Source organism: Orbicella faveolata, unplaced genomic scaffold (assembly GCF_042242905.1).
Source record: "Orbicella faveolata isolate gen_17 unplaced genomic scaffold, um_ofav_v1 contig_2, whole genome shotgun sequence".
Taxonomy (NCBI): Eukaryota; Metazoa; Cnidaria; class Anthozoa; order Scleractinia; family Merulinidae; genus Orbicella; species Orbicella faveolata.
In genome coordinates this window covers 5,844,285-5,865,000 of record NW_028301547.1, presented here as the reverse complement: position 1 = coordinate 5,865,000, position 20,716 = coordinate 5,844,285, and the positions used below count along the sequence as shown (strand labels likewise).

At 36.8% G+C, this 20,716-nt stretch overlaps 1 long non-coding RNA gene across 2 annotated transcripts; it reads left to right on the top strand.

Annotated features, from left to right (window-relative positions):
• Nucleotides 1-1,038: 1,038 nt before the first annotated feature.
• Nucleotides 1,039-20,638, top strand: LOC110044573 (uncharacterized). Of its 2 annotated transcripts, XR_016207180.1 has the most exons (4): nt 1,039-1,138; nt 11,158-11,225; nt 18,677-18,802; nt 18,963-20,638. It is a non-coding gene; the product is annotated as an uncharacterized LOC110044573 (long non-coding RNA). The 2 variants fall into 2 exon arrangements; XR_016207179.1 differs by lacking the exons at nt 1,039-1,138; nt 11,158-11,225 and adding an exon at nt 17,171-18,381.
• The last annotated feature ends 78 nt before the right edge of the window (nt 20,639-20,716 follow it).

Here is a 20,716-nt window from a genome sequence, read left to right as displayed (position 1 = left end):
CTTAATCTGTTCTGAGAGACGAATTGGGAGTATCATGATGAAAATAATGAAATGTCGGGTCGGGCAAAGGAACGCAGTCGATAAATCCAATGAATAACTTGTTGAGAAGAAACTAAAGGTTGCTTTCTATAGATTGCCGTGATTGCCACAGAAAAAGGTCAGAGATCCTTTCAATTACTGTTATTAAAAATGATTGCTCGATCTCTGCAATTCTCGAGAACGATCACTGCGATCACTAGAGAGTGGTTTCTATATGATCGCAACGATGGCAGCACATTACTTTTCTTTTTGCAGCGATTGCGGCATTTGCGTCGGCTGAAAGCAAACATAAAATAATAAATCTTCGGCACTAAAATGTGAAAAAAATAAGTCGCTTAGCTTTCAGCTCCAATTAAAAGACCAAGCTCACATGCACAATAGTGCGCATTGCGAATTGAATATTATGTTGATGTAAGAGCGTGTGGTGTCGCACGCAATTTCCTATCAATAAGAGGACAGATGCATAAAACTTTTAGTCACCAAAGCCCACTAAAAATTGGGCCGTCAGTTCAACAGTCTAATTACCGCTTGTGCACAGTAAGTGCAAAAGGCCTTTTATTTAAGTACAATGACTTCGATTTGCGATCGCCTTCGAATTAATTCGTTCTCTTCCTCTTCTTTAGATACTTCATTGTCTTCCCTTTGACCCAATGTGTGGAATGATGCTGTTTCCCAATTCAACATAATCCACTCCGTTTGCCCCCGAAATTTCCCATAAACATTTATATTTAAATGCTCTTGGGAGGTCTGCATATTCGTAAGAGAATTTCACAACAGTAGTTTATGCAAAATTTTTGTGGCAAACAGAGTGAATTATGTGGAATTTCAAAAATAGAGAATCGAGGAATTCAAAATTCTCTACGATCTTCATATGCTGTGAATTTCCTACACAAACAATTACTGCCAAATTTCTCGTGCGCTCATTGGCTAATTTTTAACGTCAGTGTAGTATATTTACTTATGACCAAAGACTTTAGCAACAGAAGTCTGGTTGTCATGCTCAAGGGAATGTTTGCATCGAATTTGCACGTATCGAACACGGTGTACAGTCTGCTTTAAACGCCTCAAGACATGAACCATTTTTTCAGTGAATTTGTAGGTAAGTTGTCAATTGATGTCCATTTTGAGTTGTAGTTTTACAAAAGAGTGTTGTGGTCAATTTTACAGCCGTTACGATAGCTGGAGAGTGGTTTCCTTCAACCCGATTTTGCTAACGATCAATGATCAATTAACGATCGCAGAGCATCTTTCTTTTTGCAACGATGGTAGCGATAATATGCGTGTAGCAATTGAGTCAGTTAAAACAAACCGTGAAATAATATATCTTTGAATCTAAAATATGAAAATATCTAAGCCGCTTGCTTTCATTTCCAACAGAAATTTCATTTTCTCACATGATGCATTGCAAATTGAATATTATTATAACTGTGACAGCTTAGAGCTGAGGAGGTTTGCAACTCTAGAACAGTGGAGTAGAACTCCACAGGACTGGACACCAACTGGGAGCCAGAGTCATTTCCTACAGTCTTTTCTTTTTTCTGAATATAGATACGATTTTTGCTTTCTTAGATAAGGCTGTAGTTAAATTTAGTTTAGATTCCATATTCAGGTTTATGTGGACAAACACACCAACAAACCACATCTTGGATTTTAAGGAAAACGTCGATAAATATTACAGTAATATGAACACTTGGCATTTTTTGTGGTTAAAATAAGAAATGGGATCTTCAGATGCTGAAAAGAGTGAAGAATTTAAGAGCCCTTATTCTATAGTTATCACAAAAAAAAAAAAATTAAAAAAAAGTGCCAGATGTTCATGGCTAGGGGTGGTGAATAGTAAATGGGAGACTTTGCGAGACGGCGAGATCAGCGCTTTTCTTTGCGAGCCCGAGACATACTGACTGTTTAGATTGCGAGACCGAGACTTCAAAGTGTCTTGAGTGCGAGCGCGAGGGACTCAGACTCTTAAAATTCGAGCCCCAAATTTAGATGAGAGCTATAAGAATGAACGAGAATGAGCTTGTACAGAAGTCTTACAAAGGAGCCTTTTGTCGTAAAAACTTGTGCCTTTACACAGTTCCACAGTGGAAAACAGATAAGTTCTTCGACTTCGTAGGTTTCATCATGAGCTATCGTGGGTTGTGTGTGGCTTCTTGATTCCCCTTTTAGCCTTTCAGCCAGCCTTTGCGAACAAGCTGGAACTGGAAATTCGACTATAACACACTGCGTTAGGATATCCTAGAACAAAATAACTGTTTTTTGGTGCCAAATGACGTTGGGGTAAGTTTTGTAGCTTTTTGTGGAATTCAGACAATTTGGCTAGGATTAACTTCGTCTCGGAAATTTGAAAGTTGCTTTATTGAAATTCAATATCAAGTGACGAGAAGACGTCATTAATTAAAACAAACAAACGAAACCCTTAACCTTACAAAAAGTCGAGACTCCGAGAGAGCTTCGTATAGAAATCGAGACTGCGAGACGCACATAACCACTAAAAAACGAGACTGCGAGACCCGTTAAATTCGACAAAAATTTTGCGAGACCCAGAGTTTTTGTAGGACCATTCGCCACCCCCATGGCTCAAATGGCCGCACTTCAAATCAGTGCTAAAACTCTTTAAAAGATACACGGTACAAAATGTTATTTGAACCAAAAAGCTTCAGGTACAAAACCGAAAATTGGGGAAAGGAAAAAAATTACCGCCAGTAACCCGATCCAGGGTACCAGTCATAAGAATTTAAAAACGCCGCTCACATTCCTCGTTTCCATTGAAATGACTGTGAAAAGCGTCAGACGGACCGGGTAAAACATAATTTTGTTCTGCCATCGCACGCGACAAACTGGACTAGCCGACCAGAGTTATTTTCTCGCCGTAATTTTATCCAGACATTTTTTCAGAAAAATATGACAGTTTAATGGTTAAAATAACAAAACTGTTTGCGTTGCCAAAATTTGGAAACCTCCGAGACAGCACTTCGGCTTTTTTGAATATTGGCGAAATTTTGGCAATCCGCAAAAATTTAGCAAGTTTTTGAAACTGGGGGTCGCACTTATTTAACGCTACTTGTCGACAGATTTATTATTAGTTATACAAGCAAAATTGGCTGTAGTGCGACGCGGGCCAAATTTGGTTGCCAGGGAAGATTAAAGTTACTTCAATCAAGTCGCTCTTATCTTATTTATAAATCAGATTTTTAAATTTACTTTTAACGTATTTTATTAACTACTTGAGTCCTACGTACCTGGATCGGTCGGTCACTTTGTGCCCGCAGATAACAGGGTAAAAAGGTAAGTAATTGCTTTGGGCAATAACAAATAATTAGATAAAGCTGTTTGTACTACAGTGTACGGTTAAGCGCCCTAGGAGAACTTAGAAGCTCTGAAACAGTGAAGAAAAGCAAATAGAAGAAGAATCCTATTGAGCGTGTTCTGCTAAAAGCGAGCGTCAATAACAAAATTTCTGTGAACAAACATTGCAGAAGTTAAGGACGTTCGCGCGAAAATTTTCTAACATTGATTTTTTTCTGAGACTTTTACCACAGTGAGATGATGAGTTAGTTATGTCAGAAATGTCAAAAAATAGGGAGTCGCCGACTTCGTTTGGAGAGAACATGCCCGAAAGAACACATTTTTAACTTCCCACATTGATTTTCTGTTCATTTTTGGACAATGTGGAGATAATTGTAAATAAAATCTGTTTCTGGAAAGAAAATTAGGCGTCACCGTACGTCCAAGATCGTTAAATCCAGGCAAAGCTATAGCAATGGCCATCTGTCCTATCATTGTTTATTTTAGAATTGAGCGCGCGCGCTCGATGCATGACATGCATGTTATAACTAAAAGTTACTTCAAATATTTCAACTTTCATCTCCTTAAATTGTTTAATCGACCATTTTAAAAAGTTTCGCAAACGTTTAACTTACAGGTTCAAGTTCATGTTGAAACAACACTAACATTAAAAAACCTAGTATTATGTCATGAGCAACGAGTGGTGAAGTGAGATTGAAAGTTTTGTTTCTCTTTTTCTGGCTTACCTGAAGAACTGGTACAAAGACTCCGACATCAAACTTTGCTTTCTTTTGGAACATTTCAGTTACCTACTCTCCAATTTGAGATGTTAATATATAAAGACAATAGAGAAGCCAGATATAGAGCTAAGCAAATTTAACGTTCATACAGTTTCAGATTCAGATTTTTTATTGTTTTGCACTATTTCTTACAATCAATCTAGAAATAAATATTCCATATTACCAACAAGAACACAGAACAAAAAAAATTCCAATAAATAGAAAGTAAATGTGCTCAGTGACCAAAGCAGCTAAGGCTTTCGGGTTGGTCACTGCCACGTTAAGTTAACTAGCGTAGACAATTGCCTTAATATAACTTGAAACAGTTTTCCACTGTTTATCGAAGTTTCTCTTTTTATTCTCCTATATGCAATTGTTTTTCACGGCCTCTGTTTTGAAAATTTAAATGGGGCTCGGCCACCCAATTCAGTTTAGGCAATTTCAACTCTTACCAAATGGTCATGGATTTTGCTTTTTTTTTTTTTTTTTGGAATACCACCCCGCTTTATTTGCAATACTACACTTACTTACAACACTGACATTACTTACACTATACAACAGCAACATTGCTTTCAATACTTACTTATATAATTAAAATTACTTACTTGATGACAATACAACGCATTACTTGCAATACCAAACTCTGCTTACATTTCCAAAAGCACTTTTTTGTGCAACAAGAATTGATTCTACTTACCAATTAATGATACTACTAATAATTACAAGACTAACAATAATGCCTCGACAGATACAGTGTTACTCTTTAACAATGACACCGTTATGCTATGAATTGCATGCTAATCTACTTTTGAACCTTTTACAAACAAAAGTAAATGAACAACAGAAGAGGAACATCAACGAAAACGAAAAATGTGAGGCCATGAAATACAGGGTTTAAGCTGTTTCCTTTTTAGAAGAGAGCCTAAACATCGCTCAAGTAACTGATTGCTTATTTTATCAATAGCTGAAAGGAGAGATTAAGCAGTTATAACTGGTATATTTTCTGCCAATTGTGTTGCTACGCGTTTTGTGTTCCAGTAAAACTAGAAATTTGCATTTCAATTCTTAAGTTCCATCTTACCTGATTAACCACATTTTAGCTATGAAGGGTGGTTGAGCATTTTTGTACTTACAGCAGTAAACGTAATAACTGCCAAGTAGACAATGATTCAGTAAAGAAGCGCTGTTTTATACTGTAAGACGTAATCTTAAATTTAATACATTGTGACGTTGTATTACATCAACCTAGACGAAAGGATGAGCGTTATTCCAAAAGGCCTTTGTTGTCAGGCATCCCCAGGAAAGATAAAGTAATATTTTTTGTGCTGTTTGACAAAAGCAAAAAAGATTTGTTTCCGAAAGTTTATTTTAAACAGAACTTGTTGCAATTCTCCCATGGATAAATTTCATGTTGGAAGTTCCACAGTTTCGAGCTAAGTGTACAGATCCTGGGCAGTGGATGGATTTACACCCAGTTCAATTTTCCACACCGTCAAGTTCATTTTCCTGGAATTTTTTCGTCTGGCGATGACAATCCCAAAGATCTCATAGCGCTCCTAATAGCTAAAGTTAAGAAGGAAACTTAAAAGCAAAGCTTATCTTAGAATCAACTGCAGCTAAGAATTCTTGAATCATCTGTCATCAGATTATTAATTGACATCACTCCTGCGTTAGCCTAGTGTTTATAAAAGAACATCTTGCCTGCGTTTATGATTTTCGAGCTATTCCAGATATGACCGGCACTGAAATCAGCTTGTTTATTTCTTGATTTCCACCAAACTTTCCCTGCGATGTGATCGGTTTATGTCTGTTTTGGAGCACCCTTGTTGGTAGTTATCAGGCCTTTGAATTCAATTCTTTGTTTTTCAACTTCGTTTGCCTTTTGTGTTGTAATTGTGTCCGCTGTATGGTGAAATTTATTGGCTTTAATCGTACAGCAGCTTTATTTGTTGGCTTTTCTTGTGAAGGTTTGTTGACTTATTGCTGTCCACTGCAATTGCGGTGTTCACCGTTGTGGTTTTCAAATTTACAACAAAGTTCAAGTTAGAGTTTGCCTGAGAAAGCTGTTTTTGGTTTTCTTTTTGCCACTTACATGTTGGTGTACAATTTTGGTGTAAAATATAGCATTTTAATTATCACATTTATGGTGACAGCAATTCTGCTTTATGATTTATCTTTTATCATATGCCACAACTTGAATGATGTTGCAACTGGCCTGCATTGCCATGTTGTAATGGCTCCTCTTTCTTAACCTCCAAGATTTTCAAGGCTGCATTGTAGTCTTTTCATCCCTAATTAAGTTCCCATCATATTCCAACTAAAAAACAACCCTCCACTAAATGTCAACAAATAGATATTTGTTGCATAACCCTCAAAATAATTGACAGCAAATGCTAAGAAACGTGTTAGAGGGCTGACATGCTGTAAACACAATCAGACATTTATTCTTATTAATTATATTTATTAATTTAAACAAGTTCTATGCCTATTAGCTCTTTTTATTTATTCTGTTTTCATGATCATCTCCTACTCTTTGCAGGTCCACATTAGCCTTTAGTTTCAATTATGATTATATGTACCATTTAATTCATCAAATAATTTTCGCTCGCATCTCATTTGTCTAATTGGATCGTGCGACTAAATGCTCCAGCTACAACTGTGAAATATTCCCAATTTTCAAATCTTCAAGCAGATTCCGCGCATTGCTAGAATATTTGAAAGATAATAAACACAGTAGCTTCCATTTGACCTTAAAAATATGCTCGGATATTTGTCCTTGGACATTATCTGTTCTTATCATCTCGGAACTGATAATGTCCACGAAAAAAAATATTATATAAATATGCCATTTTTTTGGCACCGAATGATGGCTACTTTTCATAAAACCTGCATTGCCAAATAAAGGAATAATTGATCGACAGAATCAATTTCTCCCTCAGACACCGGAGGTCCATAAGCTTCATTCTCCTTCAGTGTGCTTAGCAGCTGCACTCTCATTCTGACCATATCTGGCCATACATGACCTGCCTGATCCATTCTTAGTGATTTATTTGTGGTTAGTGTGATAGCAGTCAGCGTTGAAAACCTTGATGTTAGCTCCCGAGAATCTCCCACATTTTGCTATGTTTTGTATCTTCATTGGTCCATTTTCAGTTATCCTTGTTTAAAAATGGTTGAATTTCACCACTCTAGCTTTCTCTTCAGTATGGTATTTAAGTCAACAAGGTTGGTGACATCTATTTTAGTTGCTGATATAACAGAAAAGTCACATTTTTTGACTTTCACACTCAAGTGTAACTATCTTAAATTTGAGATCTCAAATTATCTAAATTGTCAATTGATTTATAATGGTAATCAAGCCGTGGTAAGCCTTTGCATGACTTTGTGCCTTCAAAGGAAGTATCTTGGGCTGTCATAATCAATGGGAGTTAAACTGAAGGTGTGGAAGGGTGCCTCTGGGGTGCAAAAATGAAGCAGGAACTTGTAAATTTGACAGCATGATTGAACAATATATGAAAAAAATATGTAGCGCTCATATGCATGTCTTGACAGGCGATAAAAAAATTTTTAAAAATCTAAACCAAGGTGAGTTATAAACTCCATGCCAGTTCATCATCCAGGGGGGCCCAAGCCTTCAAAGGGTAAAAGTTCATCAGCATCCCTAAGTGCTGCCCAGTGTGGGAATTTGTGCATTATGATATGACTGTTCTTACCAGTGACATTCCCTGCAAAAAAAACAGAAGTGTCTTTAATAACTGTTTTCAGTGGGATATAACTTTTTAGATAAACAAAAGGGAAGAATTTGCTGATTATGACCTTGCAAATCGATAGATCTTGATGGATCTATTGGATTAACAGCATTCATCAATTTTTAAAATAGGCAATTCCAAACTAGAAATCAGGGAAAAGCTAGTCTCAATTTTAGAGGCCGCCGGCCAGGAACTAGGCTGGGTTTTTCATGCAAATGAAACAACTATGTATAATAATTGTTGCAGACCTAGCATGTAAGAAAAGACTTCTCTTTTCACAAATAAAAAAAATAAACACAGCCGAATTACTAATCAAGCCATAAATATTAACCAAAGTACGGATATTGCTACAAATGTAAACTGTAGTACGACAAAGGAGAAAACGTACCTAATCTGGCATGGAAAGTACATGGCTGTTCCTTCTACACAACCACTCTTTACACTTAGAAGGGATTGATGAGATGAACCACGACCACTGAAGCACTGAAATTCCACATACACGAAGCCAAGTATACCCTCTGTCGAACCTCCTATTCTTGTGTCAAAAGGGCCCTGCTTCGCCATGTAGTGGCCCTCGAAAGGTCAATCAGCTAACAGTTTTGCTCAACAAATTTGCTTCAAAACAGAAAGTTCTCACTCAAATTATCTACTTTTTGAATATTTTGGCTTACAAAAAGATTCCTCAAAATTAACCACAGTATTAAGGAACCTAAGCAAATGGGGCAGAACATCCGAACGAAATTCTGCATTTTTATGAACCTCTTCCACTTCACGAATTGGGCGCCATTTTGAAATTCATCCAAGCGAAACGTGACGTCACACTGGCAGTGATGACTCAACCAATGTTTTGCTTAGAGACGCCCCCTCCCTCCTGGTGTATAGCTAAATCTTCGAATAAAGCAGGCTTGCCAATAGAACATCAGGGTGTCTATGTCTGTGGTACAGTGTTATGGTTACATGCCCTAGGGGGAACTTTGATACATAAGTCCTAATTACTTGAACCACAAGAACTACCAGATGGCGATGGAGCTGTTTACAGTAATGATTTGGTTAATTTGACAAGTTTTTTTGGTTGCGATGTACAGCAAGAAAAACAACTGGGAATTTATGATGTCCATACGATGTTACATCGGTAATGGTAAGATAGCTAAATAGTAGGCCATAAAATGTTTGACTGAACAAACTACAGTAATCTGACACGTATCCAGATTAATGTAGATACCATCTTTTTTTTTTCTTTGATTCCCGAGTTCTTTGATAAAACCCACACTGTGATTGGTGTGACACGTGCACATGCATAACTCCCTCACTCGCCGATCACATAGCCCTTCCAAACCCCCAAGAGGAATTTTTCGCATTTTATACGAGTCGTAAGTTACCCTTTTTACACAACACAACACAAGAACACTACTTCACCGAAAATAGAAAGAAAGAGAAAAAAAAACCTCTCTGACACATTGAATGTCTGATTTAATTGAATTGCACTTTAACTTGGTGCCACGCAGTCTTCAAAGAACATTTGAGCAGTTTTGATACTCTTTACCTTTAAAAATATCGGACTAAAAAGAATGTCATAAAATGCTCATCAAATAAAAATAACCTGCTACTACAGAGACGTAAAAACCGTCCAGAAATGAAAGCTTTTTTTTTGTTTAATATCCTGGGAACAATAGCCGATAACTTGTCAGCTCTAATTGAATTTACTCTCATATAAAAAACAAAAGTGTTAGGCTACCATTTGTAACTAAAGATAGCAAACATCTCGTGGGAAAGAGTGGTGACGATTCGTCAGCTCTAATTAAATTTACTCTCTTGTGAAAAACGATAGTGTCAAATTACCCTTTGTAACTAAAAAATAAAAATATCTCGTTATATTTGCATGCAACAAGAACAAAACAATCGTCACCTGCACTTACTACTATAAACGTTAGAACTGCTTCAAATCTAAATAGTCTCGTCTCCTCTAAAACATGTCCTAAGAACTAAAAGCGACGATTCGTGACCTCTAATTGAATTTACTCCTTGTGAAAAACAAAAGTATCAAGTTACCTCTGTAACTAAAAATAAAAATACCTCGTTGCATTTGCAGGCTACTAACTCACGAACTGTTTCAAACCTCAAGGTTCATCTCGCTCGTAACTAAAATCCTCAGCCTAAACCACAGAAAATATCGAAGTAAGCCCAATATATGAATACTTCCTCCTCTTTCATAGAAGAATAAATATAGCCGTTCTAAACTGTGTCAGGATCAAATCTTCTCACATACCATTTACCTTTACAACAAGAAATTTGATTGGCTGTTTATAGTAGATCCAATCTGATTGGTGTGACATACATACATCTCTCACTCACTCACTCATCCAATGACCCGTCCATAACATACCCAACGCGCCGACTAAGAGGTATTTTTTTCTTACAAAAAAATAACTCAAAAAGAGCGAGTATGAAGGGAGAGAAGAATGTATTATTGTCATATGAAACATTTTGAAACGATTTTGATCGAGATTATGCCCGTTGAGGGGGTTATATTAAAAGCATCTACAAAACAATATCTTCTATGGGCAAAGTTTTGTGTTTTCAAATACATGCTGACAAACAAAACCTTATTTGTTTTAACAGCTAACAAATTTAGCCAATGATAAAAGAAGTATTGGGTTAATTAAACAGTCGCTACATTAGTTTCTAGGAAACGCAGGCTATGCTGAGCTGAAAGAATGAGGGTACGGACGGACTGTGCAGTGCAGTGCGTCCATCGTCCCAGAACAGTCAGCAGGAACTTGCACCTGCACTGTATACGTATCCAACGCGATGTTAGCTCTTGTTTTAGATTTTGTACAAGAAAAGAATACTTGAAAACAAGAAGATGGATTGGTTTCTTGGCAATCCCATCAGTCGACGCCAAAATTTCAAATTCGATCTAACGGTATATCTTTGTAAATTTGCATTTTAGGGAGGTTGCATATTCGAGAATCTTTCTATGTTATTAATTTTTAGCATGTTTGATTAACAACAGCCTTAATTAAAGCCGAGTGCCTCCCTTAGAGCAAACTGTTAATATTTTGGCAGTCTTTTAACTGATCCAAATATTTCCTTTCTTTCATAACTTGGCTATTCTTCTTTTCTCGGAAATTGTAATTTTTATGATTAATCAGTAGTAAGACTTCCTGTCGTCCAAATCAATCTTATAATTCGTATACGATTACAGACCGAGTTGTACTCCACTCAGTCCTATTACAATTACTCATCCCTTTAAATTGTTTTCTCGATTATTTTAAAAAGTTCCGCAAACTTTTAACTTGCAGGTTCATGTTGGAACGTAACCTCGACAACTGTCACAGGTGTATTCATGGACTTAGAAAAGGAATATGAGGTACGGCTAAGCATTCATAACCAGAAAAAGGGGGGCAATTTTAGCGTATTCTCCAATACAAGTAAATAAATAGCTGCTGTTGAACAAACGTGAAGTCCGAGAAGTTTCGAGAAGTTTGGTGGAAATCTTAAGTTAGGTACATAGATTCCTTCTTTTCTTTCCTTTCTTCAAGGAGTCCGCTATTCTGTCATTTTCAACTTTATTTCACAATATAAGATAACTAAGAGAAAATGAGAACCAGTTACACTGTGGTATCCTGTTCTGGAGCTATAATGACAGGAAAAGTAGTGTAGAGTGATCGAATGAATGATCAGAACAGAGCAATGCCGGGAAGATATTTGCAAGCTCAGTTGTCGTATTTTTTCCCTCATATAAAGCATGCATGAATTCTTATATTCCAAAACCGGGAAAAAGTTATATAATTAGATAAAGCCAAAATTAGATTTGTCGGTATACCTATCAGTTGCATTGCTAAAAGTGGCTCAACGTTGTCTCATGAAATGACTTAAATCGCTTAGTCTGACGCCTCATCTTTTTTCTTCACTGGGTGAAATATTTTCCAAAACAAAATGCTTGAAGAGTAAAACACATATCATTTTAATTTTACAAAAACACCCGAATATTTAACAAGGTTAATAATTTAAGGAGTTAAAAGTTGCGTTTGTTTTGAATGAGTGAATTAATAATTCCGGACTGTTTGTTTATGTTGTCATAATGATCGCTTTGGACTGTTACAAGCATTGCCTTCAGTAAGAAGAAATCCTTTGATGTAAACAATTCTATTACCAATGCAGCTAGTTCGTAAAACATCTGACACTTATGCAAATAGCAAGGGACCCTTTTACCGATGTCACGCAATATCAACATTTTTGGCATTTTTCATATAAACAAAAAACAACTTCCATAGATCAATTTATCCCGCCAAATTTTGTAACTATGCGAAGTGTCATAAGAACGTGTTAGAAACTCAAAGAAAATGGGACCCCAAACTTACCAATTTTCACAAAGAATTAAAAGAAATGCATGCCAGGGGTCAAGCGTCCCCTGGCATCCAATTCTTTGTAACGTTTGGCAAGTTTGGAGTCCCATAATTTTATGAGTTTGCCAGGGATTCTTATGGAACTTCGCATATTTACTAAATTCAGCGTGATAAATCGAGTTTTGAATGAAAAAATCAGGAAAGCGTGACATCGTTAAAAAGGTCCACTTCACTTCTTGAAAAGACACATTAATCTGAACCTATCTTATTGAAATTAAAGTTCGAGTTGGAGAGCTAAATTAACCACTAAGTTCTATGTTGGCAGCAAGTGAATGAAAAGAGATTAAGGAAGGATAAATCAAATAAGACATGAAACCGTGTTTAGATAACGCTTTATTTGCTTCGAAAATATACACATTTGAGTCTTTTAAAACAGGGGGAAGGTCCCTCCAAATATCATTTGCCGTCTGTATATCTAGCTTGCGTTGTACCTATGAATATACTCGAGTATTGACAACAAAAAGCCTTTGTGTCATGAATGTAAGAATTTCAAAAGTTGAAGACGATGAGCATTTATTCACTGAATGTTAGAAGGCCTAGTAAATTTAGGAATGGTTGGGGACTCTCTGTTTCTTTATCATATGCTGTAGCAAAAATTCTTAAAATATGGTTCTGTTTTGCCTGAATTTGCTTTATGTGTCTTTTATACGCTGCCCTAGGCTAATATATCATAAGAGATATAAGAATAAATTAAATTGGAATAAATTTGTTTCAGTTGCTGAATATATTTATAATGTCTTAATTTTTCGATATTATTCCAACATTTCGAGATAATTTATTATACGTGAACAGACATATGCGGTGTGATATTACCTGTTGTTGGTTTTCACATGACGTCACTAAAATTCGAACTACAAAACTATTGATCTTCCTGGGATTTTACTTAAATGATGTATAAGAGCAGCTGAAAACTAATATTCGTACAAATTTTCGCTCCGAATGGGTTCTTGGTTTTGTCGTACACTACGCTTGAATTTCTAAGCTTTTGCGTGACGCGGCATTCACATGACTGCCTAGAGAGCTGTCGTGATGGTTAAAAAAGTGACTTATTTCGGGGAACTTGACTATCTGAACAGTTCATGTCTTAGAAAAAGTATTATTTTAATGTTTTAGATTTCCTCGAGGGATAAATTCACGTTTTTGTAGCAAAACTCAGTGACAGATGTTTCTGCTAGTTTCCGACCGCCATGTTAGTGCCCATACGGATGGGCACCAGCATGGCGTCTCCATACAAATCTCTATGAATTTGGGTAAAAAATTTCTCCGCATATCTCGCATAAGATAAATTGCTGTGACCAGAGTTTTGGCGAGAGTCTGCATATTTACCTTCTTGCATTTCCCAGATTCTGGACTTTATCTATTGACCGGTCTTGATTTTGATTTTGATCTATTTTGAATTGCGTGACACTGAAAACCAGCAATTAGTAGAACCACGTCGTTCTGACAATAACCACGGAGGTTTATGTTGTCATTGTCCAATGCCACTCGCTTTTCCGTGACAACTCAAGTTGATTAAGCAACTTTACTTATAGCTCCCTTCCACGCTTTAAGAACAAAAGCGGTTTAAGTTGGCGGACGACTCGACTTCCAGTGAGTCGATTCGCCCACTTGTTTAGACAAGTCGAATCAGATTGGGTTTATTGGATCTAGATTAGAAGCGAAAGGGTAGGGAGTAAATAATGCATTATTGCCGGTTTTCATGTGACGTCATCATCTTATTTCCCAAAATTAAAAATTTCCTATCCTTCTAAAGTTTTGGTTTCATCAGATATAAGAATCTCAAATTCCAAGTTTATGCGTTGCGTGACATTAAAATGGCGGTCTGAGAAGGATCTCAAGTAAGCCAAAAGAGGAGTTATCGCCCAAGTTTTTGCTTACTGAACAGTTACTGCACTAGAGGAATTATTACCTTCAATGTATTGGAAATCTAGAGTAACAATTTTCCGTTTCAATAGCAAACTCAATGACATGTTTCTGTTTCCGGCCGCCATGTCGTCCCTCGGAAGGGCACCAACATGGCGTCTCCATACAATGCTCTATAAATTTGGGGGCAACACTTTTCCAAATAACGCGGGAATGAAAAACCGCACAGACTTGAATCTTGGCGATGTTGTTTATATATCAAGCATCTATGATATTCCTGATTCTTGACTTAATTGATTTAATTTAACGATTTTTGTTTCCGATGGAGTGGCAGTGCAAACCACCAATACAATGAATTCTTATTTCGTCGAGCGCGGTCGCATAGCGAAGCGACGAAAGTAGCGAAAGTCAGCCCTGAAAATGGAAGCAATGAGCTGCGCACGGTGTCGTTTCCTTTCGTTATCCGAGGATCGAGAAGAGCACATTATACAGAGGCATTTTCTTTTCAAAAATTGGCGGGATATTAGAAACAAAGACTCTTTCTTTTTTTGCAACTCAATATCTCCCCAGCAGCTATTCCATGAGGTACGAATGAAACCGAGGTCTCAGTTCAGACAAGGTGTATGGAGCACGCGGGATCCGTTTGATTTCTACTACTTCTTACGTTTTGATTTTGACGTTGGAGTTTATCCCCAACACCCAGGCCGTAACTGTACAACCAACATGGTGAAAATAGTTTGCCGCCGTGTGCTATGCCCAGCTTGTGGTTTCCACCAACCCACAAAGATCAAGACCATTTATCCTTTCTGTTGGTGATGAAGGCTTGGGAAGAATTTCTGGAAAAAAAAAGCGAAGACTATGAAGACAATGACATGCCTCTCCTTTGAGGAGCAACACTTCTTAATGCACTACTGACTACGTTTTAGGGAATTTTAGATAGTCGTAGTTTCCTTACTTTGTAGTTTTGCTAACTTAGTGATTTTGCCTAGATATTTATTATTTTCACACACGAGACAACTCTAGGCGTACTGTTTTATCAGTAGAACAACAAAGGCTAAATACTTCTCCTTCATTATGATTCTCATATTCAAACTTTCATAACAAGCATGTTCCTTTAGAAACTTCTGTGGCACAAATTTTGGATAGTATAACACATTGTTTAAGAAAACAAGTTTCCCAGAACGATTTTTAATTGGACAATAGCAGGATATGCAATTTTAACAATAGTCTTCAGTCAAAGGTAGCTCTTAGTAGGCTTATTGTTATTGCAATAAAATTGTAACAAAGCAACATTCACGAAAATATTACAAAGTGAAAATGTTATAACGTGAAAATATTACAACGTGAAATATTACAACGTGAAAATGTACACCATATTTACTATACAATGAAAGTTCTGTAAACAGTAAAGGATTCTCTGTTCTCGAATTTATAAACGGGACAACTTGTACTGAGCCAAAGCTATGAAGCTTTATGGCTGCATGAGAATGACAAGAATGACCACTACAACTCCATGGAGACACTATCTTTTTTAATTCCAAACACGCTCTATGTCCGTTGGTTTACGTCCTTTCATTTGACTATAACACTAACATTAAAAAACCTAGTATTGTGTCATGAGCAACAAGTGGTGTAGAGAGATTGAAATTTTTGTTTCTCTTTTTCTCGCTTACCTGAAGAACTGGTACAAAGAATCCGACATCAGACTTTGCTTTCTTTTGGAACATTTCTGTTATCTGCTCTCCAATCTGAGATGTTAATATATAAAGAGAGTAAAGCAGCAAGATATAGAGATAAGCGAATTTAACGTTCATTCAGTTTCAGATTCAGATTTTTTATTGTTTTGCATTATTTCTTACAATCAATCTATAAATAAATACTACATATATTACCAACAAGAACACAGAACAAAAAAAAATTTCCAATAAATAGAAAGAAAATGTCCGCAGTGACCAAAGTAGCTAAGGCTTTCGGGTTGGTCACTGCCACGTTAAATTACATAGCGCAGACAATTGCCTTAATATAACTTGAAACAGCTTTCCACTGTTTATCAAAAGTTGTACTTTTTATTCTCGTATATGCAATTGTTTTTCACGGCCTATGTTTTTAAAAATTTAAATGGGGCTCGGCCACCCAATTGAGTTTAGGGACAATTTCAATTCTTACTTTTTTGGAATACCACCCCGCTTTATTTGCAATACTACACTTACTTACAACGCTAAGATTACTTACAACATTGCTTACAATACTAACACTACTTACATTACTAAAAATTACTTACTTGATAACAATACAATGTATTACTTACAATACCAAACTCTGCTTACATTTTCAACAACACTCTTTATGCAACAAGAATTGATTCTACTTAACAATAATTAATGATACTACCAATAATTACAAGACTAACAATAATGCCACCGACAGATACAATGCTACTCTTTAACAATGACACCGTTACACTGTGAATTGCATGCTACACTTCTTTTGAACCTTTTACAGACAAAAGTAAATACACAACAGAAGAGGCATATCAAAGAACATGAAAAATGTAGGGCCATGAAATACAGGGTTAAAGCTGTGTCCTTCTTAAACGAGGGCCTAAATATCGCTCAAGTAACAAATTGTTTATTTTATCGATAGCTGAAAGGAGAGATTAAGCAGTTTTAATGACTGGTATATTTCCTGCCAATTGCGTTGCTATGCGTTTTGTGTTCCAGTAAAACTGGAAATTTGTATTTCAATTTTTAAGTTCCATCTTACCCGATTAATCACATTTTAGCTATGAAGGGTAGTTGAGCAGTTTTGTACTTACAGCCGTAAATGTGATATTGCCAAGTAGGCAATGATTCAGTAAAGAAGAGCTGTTTTCTACTGTAAGACCTAACCTTTGGCATAAATTTAATACATTGTGACGCTGTATTACATCAACCTAGACGAAAGGATGAGCGTTGTTCCAAAAGGCCTTTGTTGTCAGGTATCCTCAGAAAAGATGAAGAAATGTTTCTTGTGCTGTTCGACAAAAGCAAAAAAGATTTGTTTCCGAAAGTTTATTTTAAACAGAACTTGTTGTGATTCTCCTATGGAGAAATTTCATGTTGGAAGTTCCATAGTTTCGAGCTAAGTGTACAGATCTTGGGCAGTGGATGAATTTACACCCAGTTCAATTTTCCACATCGTCAAGTTCATTTTTCTGGAATTTTCTCACCTGGCAATGACAATCTCAAAGATCTCATAGCGCTCCTAATAGCTGAAGTTAGGAAGGAGACTTAAAAGCAAAGCTTATCTTCGAATCAACAACAGGTTAGAATTCTTGAATCATCCGGTCATCTTATGATAAATTGACATCACTCCTGCGTTAGCCTAGTGTTTATAAAAGAACATGTTGCCTGCGATTATGATCTTCGAGCTATTCCAGATATGACCAGCACTGAAATCAGCTTGAGATGTAAAGGAATTCCTATAGTTTAAGTCAACCCACAGCTCAATAAGTTCTTGGATAAAATCATCTTGTATATCGGCCAAGATTTTGGACTTCTTTTATTACCAAGTTACAGAGAAAAAGTAATTTTACACCCACCTCACCCCTTGCTACCTGAGATAAATGGAAATCGAAATAGCGCTTCCCTTTAGATTTGAAATAGTTGAACTTGAGATTCAACACCTCATTAATTCCCGATTATGACTGTAGCATCCTTTGGCCTGGACAGGACCTGACTGGTCAAAGAATTAACTGAAATATCGCAACTGCGGCTTAAAACTGTAGAAAACTAAAAAGAAACACAGGAAAGGCAAAATGGTACATGGATGGGCGAAATTGGAGAAGACTTCAACGTATTTTATTGGGGTAAACTTCCAGTGGCTGACTTCTTTCAAATTCATATAAATATGTGTAAGAGTGTTATTTATAATGATCAGAATCATTCTTTGACCTAGGCCCTTTAAACACCAGTCAAAGTGACTGCATTGAAATTCGGTCTGGCCCTGGATTCGAATGCTTAACCTCGTGGCTACCTGTATTTCCCATCAATCCATGCGGGACGTGATAGTCCACCCCAGGATTGCGCAAATGGTGTTCCGTGGGAGATGTGGCATGGTCAATGATGACTTCTGAGTATATCTAGATAATAGGCTTTGCGAAGTTCTAGGATTCACATGCTTGTGTTTCACGAACTGCCTCCTGTTTACAGACAGCAAGTTAGATGATATATTCTTGCTGTGCTGGCTGGGCTGTGCTCGATCCTCTGAAGATTGGTAAGCAGCCGTAAGAAAGCTACAAGCAACATTTTAAATTTCAAGGCCTGATTTTCCCACCTGAGATGTACTCAATCCGACCAAATCCTATTCTTTGATCTTTTGTTAGTCTTCCTTCTCCAAACTGCTTATAACAAAAGATATTAAATACTAAAAATTTAATATCACGAAATTGTGACATCAGTGAGTCACGAATGATCATATGCTGCGGTAGTGACGTACATGATGTATTTTAAGCTTACACGTACTTTAGCTAAAACGTGTCAGTAATTATTTGCCTTTATTATCCTCCAAGATCAGATGTAGTAAGCTTAATTCCACGAGGTAGACGACTGCACGGAGGCTAAACCAGCAGCACTTGAAGTTGTGTGACATTTAAGCGGCTAACACAGATCACATATGAAGAACCGATTTTGGACAGGTTAGTACCGTAATGATTCAACATTTTTAAACTTTTGATATTGGCTATATAGCAATGTTGTTCGTGTAAGGGAGTGACTGATAAAGATACACCAAGTGCTTATAAATTGCAAGTTGTGTATTTTTATCAGTAGTAATGCCACTTTTTTATCGCCCATTAGGGGAAGAGGCAAAGTCTACCTCTAAGCCCAGGGGGCTTTATACCAGGCCAGGATACATCTTGGTTTCTGAAGTTTGAAGGGACTACCACTGAGCATCCAGATTGGATGGCAGACCCTGGCTAGGGCTCAAACCTGGACAACGCAATATGCAGCCCAGTGCAACTGTCAGGCCATTGTGCCTCACACTTTACTATCTAAAACTACCTAATACATGTAAGAAATATTCTTAATTCAAGAATGGATAAGAATCGTCCATTTGCTCCAACAATGTAGTCATGGCCTGATCCTTTTAAGAAAGCGCCACTTTTGTGGTCTCTCTTTGCATGTATTATGTACGTCTGCTGTCCCACAATGAAAAATCAGCATCAAAATAATTTACAGCAGCTCGTACCTTTCAGCATGCAAATGCCGACATAAAAAGATAGTCTAAAGAAATCCATGCGTGCTGATTGGTTAAAAATTGCACTCTTTTATTTCGTTAGAAACATAGAAAAGTTGTCATAGTCACGTTATTTTCATTGGGTTGTTTTCCTCGTGCGTCTATCAAGTTTTAGTATAAATCTACTGGCGTTCTTTCATGAATGCCATTCTCTGATTGGCTTAACACTAGTCACTATCTATTCTGTGATAGATAGTGAGTAGTGTAGCAGTCAGGCCTTGCAAACAAAATTACAGCCGCTTCTTGGCATTTTTGAAGTGTCTGTGAAGAGAATTTAGATGAAGTTTTGAACGACTAGTAGATTTATACTAAAACAATTGGATTATAATTGCTCTCGATTTCTATGCATGATAGTTTACTCTGGCTATGCCCTCATCAGCTATCACACAATAGAAATCTTGAGCTCATAATCTAATTGTTTAATAGAAACAGAAAGTTTGGGAGAGCAAACACAAGTTCACCTTACAGTTCATGTTCCCACTTCCTTTTAAGGCACTGTTGAATATTTTCACAGAAACAGTGCAGTAAAAATTTTTACAATTATTATTATTATTATTATTATTATTATTATTATTTGTTCCCCTTAACTTCCATTTTTGTGTCCTAGCGTAGCCAATCAGAGAACAGAATTTGTGATAGAAAGCCAGTAGATTTATACTAAAACTCGATAGAAACATGAAAAATGTTTTCTTGAACAGGCTGATTTAGCAACAGGACGGGAATGTCAGATGATGACTGCAGGACATGCGGAATAGCCTGGATTCTATTCTAATTTGACCATATTTGGGTATTTGTACTGTGCGTGCCATGGTCAAGTGACGTTCCCATTCTCTTGCTAAATCAGGCTAATAACAATTTCCTGACAAACACTGCATAGGCATATTTGTGCTGTAAGAACATCAGTGACACACTTGAGGCTGTCGTCTCATGTGCCACTTCTGTGTTCATCTTTGATCAATTACTGAAGAGACAAAGGCAACGTGTAATCTATTCGTTAATTTTTTGACAGTTTTAACAATCATATGTTACCATTTAGATTTCACCAGTGGAGGTGTATGATGTTATATTCTTGACCTCCTGGAGGACATGTGCATGACACATACATGTAGCAGACAGTCATCAATTTCATGAGCTGGGTAGTGCCAACAGCCCAAGATACTGTTACATGTTCATTTAATTCTAGAATTTAATTCTGTGCTTGAAAGAGTGGCCAATAAAACTGTTTATTGTATGTTTATTCTCTGTATACTGTTATGTTGCCAATTCCTGTAATTCATATCAGTCAGTTGTGCGGCCAAGGTAAAGGGAACCAGGC